Here is a 9,499-nt window from a genome sequence, read left to right on the forward strand (position 1 = left end):
CTTTGTTACATACATTAACTCTGCAAGTATTACAGGTTTTGCGCCCAAGTATATGCTGCGTAATTACTTTATACTTATATTAAAATTACAAAACCAAGCTACTCCTTCCCTCCCTCCCCCTAATGGCCATTTACAGGCAGGTCTCTGGAAAAAAAGATGCAGTATCCTCTCTAAGCTGACAGAGATTTTTGTTTTTCTAAAGAGAGAAATGGTTGAAAAGCAGCACTGTCACCAAACAAAACCCTTTTTTTTCTTTTTTTCACTCCTAGGAAATCAAGAGATGCCATCCACAGAACACTGCAAAATCTTAGGGATCACAACAGTCTCTTATTTGACCAGTCCAAGCTGCCCATTGAGTACTAAATCATTTGGACTTCCCATGGTCTAAACATTCCTACCAAAAAAGCAAAGGGAGAGACGAAAACTATTAAAATTGAGATTAGAGATGGAAAGCAAGTTATCCAAAACACAGAGTCACTTCTCAATAACACAGGAGTGGGGAATCTATGATACATAGGCTAGATACAGCCTACTGAACAGCTACACTCTGCAATATTGACTTTTAACAGTCCTTGATCTTATTATATTCTCCCATGTTAAAATGTGTGTAAAGGTAGAATCCACCAAAGGTGTTAAGAGATTCAACAGGATTCCAAAGAAAAAAATAAAAAAAAAAGTTCCCAAACTCCTCCAATAATAATGGATAAAAGATTTCTATATAAAACAGCAGATAATGTTCTGCAACAATTTGCAAGAGGATGAGACTTTTAACCTGTTATAACAATTATATAGCTGAATCTGAAATTTTGTTTTGATTTAATTAACAGGGTTTGTAAAGGATAATCTTAAAGTAACAGAGAGGTGTACAAAATGCACACTAACTCTTCATCATATTCATATTTTGAGTATATCATAGGATAGGTAATAATAAAATTGAAAATGCTGCTCATGGAATCACCTTCACTAAAGGCTTAAAAAACACACACAAAAAAAGACACCACTGGTAAAGCGATGAGAAGTCTGGACTGGATGCCTACGTACAACAGTTTACTATTGCAGTTGGACAAATGTACTAAAAACAAAAAGTCAACTATGATTCTACGAAGCCCATTAAGTGAATACATTCCATTTCTAAAGATAGCATTACCACTGCCAAAGGGAGGATACTGCATATTTAGACCATGTTTGTGATAGTTTTTTTTTACTGTATCCTTTCTATTAGTTAATTACATTATCACTGTTTATTAATAAATTTGTCACTCTGAAATTGTAAAAATACTACTAGGCTCATGCACTGATCCTAACATGGCACTACATTTTGCTACAAAGCACTAATGCTTATGGAACTATACACATCTCAAAATGGAAGACATTGGTGATTTTGTTGTTTTCAAACAACTTGTAACATTATTTTGTCCACAAGTATTAAAATATATATATGTATATATATATATGATCTATTGCACATGCCCCTTATTTTTTTAAATCTTTCATGGGGAAGATTTCCAACCAACACAGAGAAACAAAGTAGAGCAAGAAGAAAGAATGCTGAGGCAGCATTTCCTACCACGGCAGTTTTATATAGGAACTGGCTGGAAAGATACAGCAGGAGGGGTCTCTTGGGCATGCACTACTGGAGTACTATTTCTGTGAAAGTCAACATTTCTAGCAGGGCTAAAAATCTGTATGTTCTGAAATTAAATTTTAAAACTAACATTGTCACATCAACAGGGATAGGAGAAGTCAGGAAAAGCCAGCGGTTCTATTTCTTTGTTAAAAGGGGTTACAGAATGCTATTCCTATGGATGTGGCATCAAAGAGGTTAAGGTGTCTACTTTCTCATCGGAGTTTTATACATACTCACGGAGAAAACAAAAACACATTCCTGCCTCCCATGTCTCCAAACGGTACTAGAAAAAGCTGCCAGCTCCAGCGTCCAGAGGATAGCGAGCATAGAGAGAAGGAAGGAACAGAAATTCCTACATTTGGAAAAGATGTGTCTTACACCAGTTAACTTCCAACCTTGTATAATCCTATGATATTGACAGTATTTTCCATCACTTAAGAGACGGACCCTACTTCTACATACATCTACATTAAATCCCATTCATTTCAACACAAGGAGGACCTAAAAAGAAATGTGTTTCCAGTTGCCTCTAGAACAGTAAAATTCAGGTTGTATTCAAACTGCAAGGACATCCTACATTCTTAAAAGAAGTCAGGTCAAGTTTGTGGTTGCCTTGCCACAACTGACATGACTCTTACATAGCTCATCAAAACACTACCCAGCACATTAGAGCACCTCTGCTCATTACAGTTGGCTTTGTTTTGACATGCACTGTCTTGCCCATCATTTTGTAACTTATGAGCCTGATCTTTTCTTCAAGGAAACCAAAAAATTGATAAAACTCATAAATTCTTGTTACAAATACATCTAAATATGGATCTAACTGAATTCTATCATAAAGACCAGAATTCAAACTGTATTTGTCCTCACTCTACTATGGAACTTGTTCCCTATTAAATTTCCTACTTTTTAAGTATTAGAATGCTGCCCTTGCAACATATTGTTAAGAGTTATAAAAAGAATCAGCTGACGCTTTTTTTTTTTTTTCTTTTTTTTCTCTCCAGCCATTTTCAGGCTGCCTGGCTCCTTCCAGCAGTTTTCCAAAGGAAAAATAACCCCTCCCAAATGTCCCCCAGCCCTGTTACTACTTCCCCCAAGCCTTATTATTAACAGAATCTATATACTTTCATTTGATCCAGATTTGAAAATATTATTTTAAGCTAGTAAGTCATATTTTCTAAATTATGAGTTTGGAATAAGGTGCACTAAGAAGAGCTCCAAATTAAAGTGGAATAGAATATATATCCTATCTCTGTTCTGGCTCTTTTGCCAAGAAATCATACTTAATACAAACAATACCGCAGCAGGGAGCATGTGAGCATTATAAGCTCAGAATGACAGAAAACATCCCAAATAATCACAAATGATCAAGACAAAGAATGCTATGTAAACATAAAAAAAACAGACTGCTCCTTAGTTGGGGAACAAAATTCAGGAGGAAACAGAGAAAAAGCCCACCCTATGCATTTCTGCTCTCAACATGATTTTTAAGTGGCTAGGAGTTCATTCTTTCAGGTCTATTTCTCTCTGTGATGGGAACATACGTAGGTCATCTCAGTTCTCCATCAGCCACAGAAGAACTAAAAAGTCAATTCCATGAGCAATATGAAAAGCTGAAACTGTGCCAAGGAAGGTGAGTGATGAACTGGAGCTTTACACCTCTGGTCTCTTCCTTCACACCAGAGAATTCCTGTAGCAAATAAAGTTCTGTGCCATTCCTTTGATGGCAGAGTATTTTTGTTCTTTTTGCCGTTTAGGATTCTTAAAAATGGAGAGTGAATGATTTAACCTAAACCCAATCATTATCCTGTAACTCTAGAGGTCTTTAAAGCTTCATTTTCTTTGAAAAAAAAAAGTGCAGAGTAATTCCTCCTTCTCATCAAAGCTTATCATATCCACCAAGTATGTGGATTTACACATGCAAATACAGATTCTGATCACAGACTGCGATGATGCATTTACACACTATAGACAAGGTGGCTCTGCATTTGTTCCTTTGCATTGGCTGCTTTATGCAAGTTGACATCGGACATCCATCTACGAAGTCAAGCCTGGGTCCTGCACTAAAAAATGGCTGCTTGGAGTCCTCCCCAGGTAAGTTTCTTCTTCATTTCAGAATGCAAAGTATAGTCTGGTTTTCTTCTTGTAACTTCTCATACATATCAAGACAGCCTGGCACGGCAAAGCACACAAACACTTTATCTGATAGGAGCTCCAATACAACACAGTGAAAAATTTATCCCTCCTAAAATGAAAGGGGAGGTATTAGTGAAGAATGCTGGCTTCTCCATACATCTGATTACAAAGCATTTCTCATTTTAAAATGCAATACAGGAATCTGGATGAAAAGCTGGCACAGGAGACACTTTTTCAGAATAAGAAACACTCATTTCTGGTACTCTGCTTTTGAGTTTTTGTAAAATGGCGTGGTGCTTCTGTGGGAGAAGCCATCTGGTGACTCAAATGTTGGGTGAAATGGCGGCAACAGGAAGCAGAGAGGTCTTTGTTCATTCAGCTCCATGAAAATAAAGGACCGGCTTTCTCTTGCGAGAAGAGAAAGACCTGCATCTCACAGCCTAAGAGCAGTCACCAAGAAAAAGGAAGAGGACCACCTTCTCAAATGTCAAGAGAAGATCTGGAATCCCAAAACAAAACAAACAACAACAAGAAAAAAGGAAACATAGTTTAGAAAACAGAATAAAATATCAAACACCAAAATAACCATAAGCCACTTTCTTTAAAAGTTTGATTCCAACAAGCAAAACATGCTGGCTTCACAAACTTCAAGAATCCCTTGTTCTCTAAGATCTCAAATTTCAGTTGTTTGTAATCTGCCTAAGACAACACTATGGAAATGCTGAGTTAATTTATATGCTTACTCAGAAGTAATGCATGCAAAAAGATACAAATGTTAATTAGCTATGGGAGTCCTTAAGTGTGACTCTAGAGATAGCATGACAGTGTTGAGGTAGCACAAGCACAATACCGCTCACAGAGCTTATATTCTGCCTTAACAGGTCACAAGTCAAAGAGACGCTGTCAATTATCACAAAATTAGTTACAAAATTGTCAATACTCTACAAAAATTAAAAATACTTATGACAGTTGCAAAATCAGAGATTAGGCATTTTCTTTTACTCATTTCTCCCCACTTACTCACAACATAGACTTCATTAATTGTCATCATGTCACCGATCTAGCATTTCACCAGTGATAATCCTTTGGTATGAGCTAGAGTCCTGCACTACGGTGACTTTCCTTCTCTTCTTCTTGCTCTCACTCTCACACATACAAGAACATGGGCACAGCCAATGTTTTCTTCCCCTTTCCTCTCTTCTCCCTGATTTTTCTTTGCCTGTGTTCCTCAACTTACCCCTATTATTTTAACTCTATAATTGGTCAAGTTCTGAAATAATCTTCCAGAGACATTTGTCAGCTCCTATATTCTGAGTAGTGAGTAGATCTCACAGGGCACGTCACCATTTTTGATTTGAGGCACTCAAATACTTCAAGCTGATCAAAAAGTTGAGCATCCATACCCATACTGCTGGGAAAGTCTTTTTCGTGTTATGAAGCAGAGAAAACCAGAGGTCTGGAGAGCTGCAACAAAACATGCCAAAGATTTGATGCAAAGCTGAGAACAGAATCTAGCATTTCCTAAATTTATTACATATCTTAGCTACCTTTACTTGTTCATTGCACAAAAACTACAGCAAAACTCCTGAAGGTGACTGTCATCCTTTGAAAAGTTTAGATTTACTTTTTTATACTTGAGAACTCATATGTTGCCTACGTTACTGTTCTTCCTATGCTTCTGTTTAACAAATAAATTTTAGGATGGGAATTCTAAGCTAAATTTCTATAACTTAGTAACATGTGTCTAAGTTATAAAAGTGTCTTTTAGCAGTCAAAAATGACAGCATGCCTCAAGCATTTCATAACTTTAAAAGTTTTGATTCTTGATTAGAATGCAGTTAAATAAGGCTTTCTTTCCGAAGAAGCCCAACCCGAAAGCTGACACTGGTAGACTTCCAGTGCTGCGCTGAAAGTGTCCTACAAAAAGCTCTACAACTGGTTTAAGTAGTCAGAAATAAAGGAGGGGAGAGAGAACGACCCTAAAACTTGAGCACTTTAACATTTATCAATACCCTAGTGGCTTTACTCACCATTATTTGTCACCAGTTAACATTCTCTTCAGTGAACCTAGAAAGAGATGAACAAATTAGATTGAAGTTTGCAGCTAATAAACTATTCAGATTGTATAATACCTGCATAAGAGATATCAGATTAATCACATCTTTCAGAAATTAGTTCAGATTTTTAGACATATATAAGACCATGCTGATGTTACTTTAAAATGACCACAGATGATCTCTTCCTTTAATTTAGAAGCTGATCAAACAAGTCACACCTGCCACAGGAGATGCAGAACAGCCCTCTTTTACCAAGAACATTGTGGCGAGGGGAAAACACACTAGAAGAGCTTCTGTTCAAAAGTCATTTTGTTTCCATGAGCAAAACCATGCATGTCATTCCATCATTCCACAGAACATAGTCTACCATGTCATGAATTCCCTGCAGTCCTAGAATTTTGATTCTTAATTCACCATTAGCAGGCAGTAGCCCACACTCAACTGACTACACCTGGAGACTTACATATACATTGTGGCCCAAAGTATTTTTTAATTGAGCATATTTGTAAAATGACCAATTATTTTTATGATAGGCTATCACCAAGAGACACATGTTGCAGCTCCACAGGAACAGCTGAGCACAGGAAGGCTGGGGGCTCCATGAAGGGCGGGCACTCCAAGCCCACACAAACCCACTGCAGTGTGGAGGCAAAATACCTGCCCCGGAGGGCACAGAGCCCACGGACTGAGGGCCACACTGACTTGCTAGAGCAGGACTACCTCATTGTGCAAGGCTGGCACAATTAAAAGCTCCCGCTCTGCAGTACTCCTAGTTTCCATGTTCTTGCACCACAGAGCATTTTTGCAAGCAGTAGAGGGGCCCCCACTTCCACAAAACTGTTGTCAGCAGGCAATCCTCAATGCTGCATTTCAGGCTAGTTCTTTCATTCTTATGTTGTCACGTTAAACACAGTTTTTTAAGTTACTATGTGCAATCACAGTAAACACTAACTGCTCACAATTAGAACTCCTCCTGCTCAATTACCAATATTTTTAATATAATCAGTTTTTAGCTTTAGATGACCCAGGATATTTGAAATATCTTAACAGAAGGTCACTGCTGTAAAATGCCTCATACGTAATATGCCAGCAGCAAATCCGCTTCTTCCAAAGCCCAGTTTAAAGCCCCACTAAAAGAAGTTCTTACAAATGATATTAAAAAAAACAAGTCTTTTCACTATCAATGGTATGTCGAACAGTGCAATCTTCCCACACACTCAAGCCAAATCAACACCACGCTTTGCAAGGAGGCGGTGGGACAGGCCTATGAGCAGTTCCTGCTGCCAGGTACCGGGCAGGAGCAGCAGCGTGCTGCGCTGTGGCGCTCCCAGGCTGCTAAGGCTGTTACGAAACGCGCCGCGCACCCTTGGAATGCGCAGCACATTCCTGGGCAAGTTTTCCTCAGAAGCAGATACTGCTTTCAGAAGCCCTTGCTACAAACGCGCTTAACGTTTCTTTTGAACAAAAAAAGAAGCACAAAATAAAACAGGGGGCAAAGATTTCAGCGCGACCCTGATGCGCACGGGGCTAACCTGAAGGCGTCTTTGCGACCCCTCGCTCGCGTGCTTTGTTCCACGCAGGGTCCTTTCCACCTCGCTGTGGCGGCAGCCACGCGAGCCGCTGCGCCCGCGAGGCAGCGCCCGCGCCCCGCCGCTCTCCGCCGAGTTACTCCATGCCCGCCACGTCCCGCTCCCCGCCGCGCTCTGCGCAGCCGGGGCGGCACGGGGGAAGCGGCAGCGCCTCCTCGCCGCGGAGCGGAGCCGGCCGCGAGCAGAGGCGCGCGCGGAGCGAGGGCACCGGCCGCTGCCGCCCCTGCGGAGCCAGCTCCGGGGTCGCGCTCCGCTTCCCCGGCCGCCCACGCGCCCCGGCCACGCGCCGCAGCCGGGAAGGGGCTGAACTGCCCCGGCGCGGCCGCGGCGCTCCCGGGGCAGCGGCCGCCGGGCCGGGGGCGCGCGAAGGGGCCGGGCCCAGCCCACCGAGGGAGCGGCGAGGGGAGGCGGCGGCCGGGCCCAGCCCAATCAGGGAGCGGGGCAGCCGCGGCGGGCGCCGCCTCGCGCCGGGGCCGCCGCTGCCGCCCTCACCTGCGCGCGGCCGAGGCCGCCGGAGCGCGGCGGGCGCCGACCCCGCCGCCGCTTCCTCTCACTCCGCCATCTTCCTCTCCTCGCCGCGGCCACCCGGCCGGGCCTCAGCGCCCGGCGACGCCGGGCCCGCCCACCCGAGCGCGAGCCTATTGGGTGCCGCTCCTGTGCGAACGCCGTCCAGTCTCGGCGGTGATTGGCAGTCGGCGCTGTCCATCCGAGGGGCCTGCCGCCCGCCTCCCTCTTCATTGGCCCCGCGGAGGAGAGAGGCCTGGGACAGGATTGGCTGGAGCGGCGCGAGCAGGGCCGGCCTGGGCTCATCCTGCGCGGACCGCGGCGGCGAGTTAAAGGCGCCGCCCGCGGAGGGCGCCCGCGGCCGCACGGTGGGGCGAGGTGCCGCGCCGGGCGCTGCTCCTGGTCCGGCCCGGCCGCCTTCGCGCTCCGCCGGAGCGAGGAGCGCAAGCCCGAGCAGCGCGTGCCCGTTCCGGGGCTCCCTGGCCGCGCTTGCCCTTCCTATGCCCTCCGGGCGCCATGCAGCTGGCTGGGGGGTCGTTAACGGCCGGCCGGAGGACCGTTAACGGCCAACGACCGATAGCGGCCGCCGCCCCCCGCCCGGGGCAGGCCCTGCCTTGCGACCTGCATTTCAGGGTGCAGCAGCGCGGCAGCGGTTTCACACGCGGAGCCGGCTGCTGAAGGGGCTGCGTAGTGCGAGGGGGAAGGAGGAGTGCGCAGCCATTGAGGAGCGCCGGGAGGCACACCCCCGTGCAGCCGTGACTCACCGCACACAGCTACTACGGGCCCTCGCAGCTGAGAATGGATTTAAGGCACGCTCTTGCACCATGGACTGTCAGTCAAGTACTGTCAAGTCAGGCTGCCACACTGAATGAGGCATTTCAGCCAAACATTACATCCACGGGTTATTTGCAACCAAAGTTGTAATTTAAAACAATCAAAAGCATACCTTTAAAGAGGTATTTCATCCGAGAGTTACAGCAGCTATTTATTCTTCATTATTCAAATCATGTGTTCAGATTCTCTTATTTTGCCTAGACAGGATGCCAAGTTCTTCAGGTCAACCCATCTGCCCCCCCTGCTCCACACTGATTAGCTATTAATCCTCTTCCAGCTTTCTGTTGTCTTTACAGTATTCCAACAGCGAAAACTTTGCAACCACACATTTCTGCAGCCAGTCATTTCAGAGATCCTTACTGCAAGAAATGTGGGTCTGATGGTTTGAAAACAGAGTGGAAAATAGTTTAGCTCTTTTTAAAACCTATTACTCATGCTGCCTAAAAATAGATTAAAAAAAAAAAAAAAGCAGAAACATGCAATAGCTCTGCCTTTAAACTGATATTCTCATTTCCCTCCCAGATTGTAACCTTCACGCATCATGTTCATTGTCAAGCAGATTTAAAGATAACTTCTATAAAGAAGCAGCTACACTAAAAATAAAGCTTTTGTGGAGATTTGCTTACAGATCACAGAATGGCTGAGGTTGGAAGGGACCTCTAGAGATCTTCCTAGATCTAGTCCAACTCCCTGGGGGCTCCTGCAGGTTCCTGCAGGGTCCCATAGCACAGGGAACAGGGCCACATCCAGGC

The 9,499-nt window shown here is 44.3% G+C and overlaps 1 long non-coding RNA gene across 2 annotated transcripts; it reads right to left on the reverse strand.

The window, feature by feature from the left end:
- Positions 1-1,793: 1,793 nt before the first annotated feature.
- LOC112942481 lies at positions 1,794-7,946 on the reverse strand. Of its 2 annotated transcripts, none has more exons than XR_003248390.1 (4): positions 7,902-7,946; positions 5,794-5,830; positions 5,167-5,227; positions 1,794-4,262 (listed from the first exon to the last, which is right to left on the reverse strand). It is a non-coding gene; the product is annotated as an uncharacterized LOC112942481 (long non-coding RNA). The 2 variants fall into 2 exon arrangements; XR_003248391.1 differs by lacking the exon at positions 7,902-7,946 and adding an exon at positions 7,353-7,452.
- Between the last annotated feature and the right edge of the window lie 1,553 nt (positions 7,947-9,499).

Source organism: Nothoprocta perdicaria, unplaced genomic scaffold (genome assembly GCF_003342845.1).
Source record: "Nothoprocta perdicaria isolate Ctin4 unplaced genomic scaffold, notPer1 scaffold_129, whole genome shotgun sequence".
Classification (NCBI taxonomy): Eukaryota; Metazoa; Chordata; class Aves; order Tinamiformes; family Tinamidae; genus Nothoprocta; species Nothoprocta perdicaria.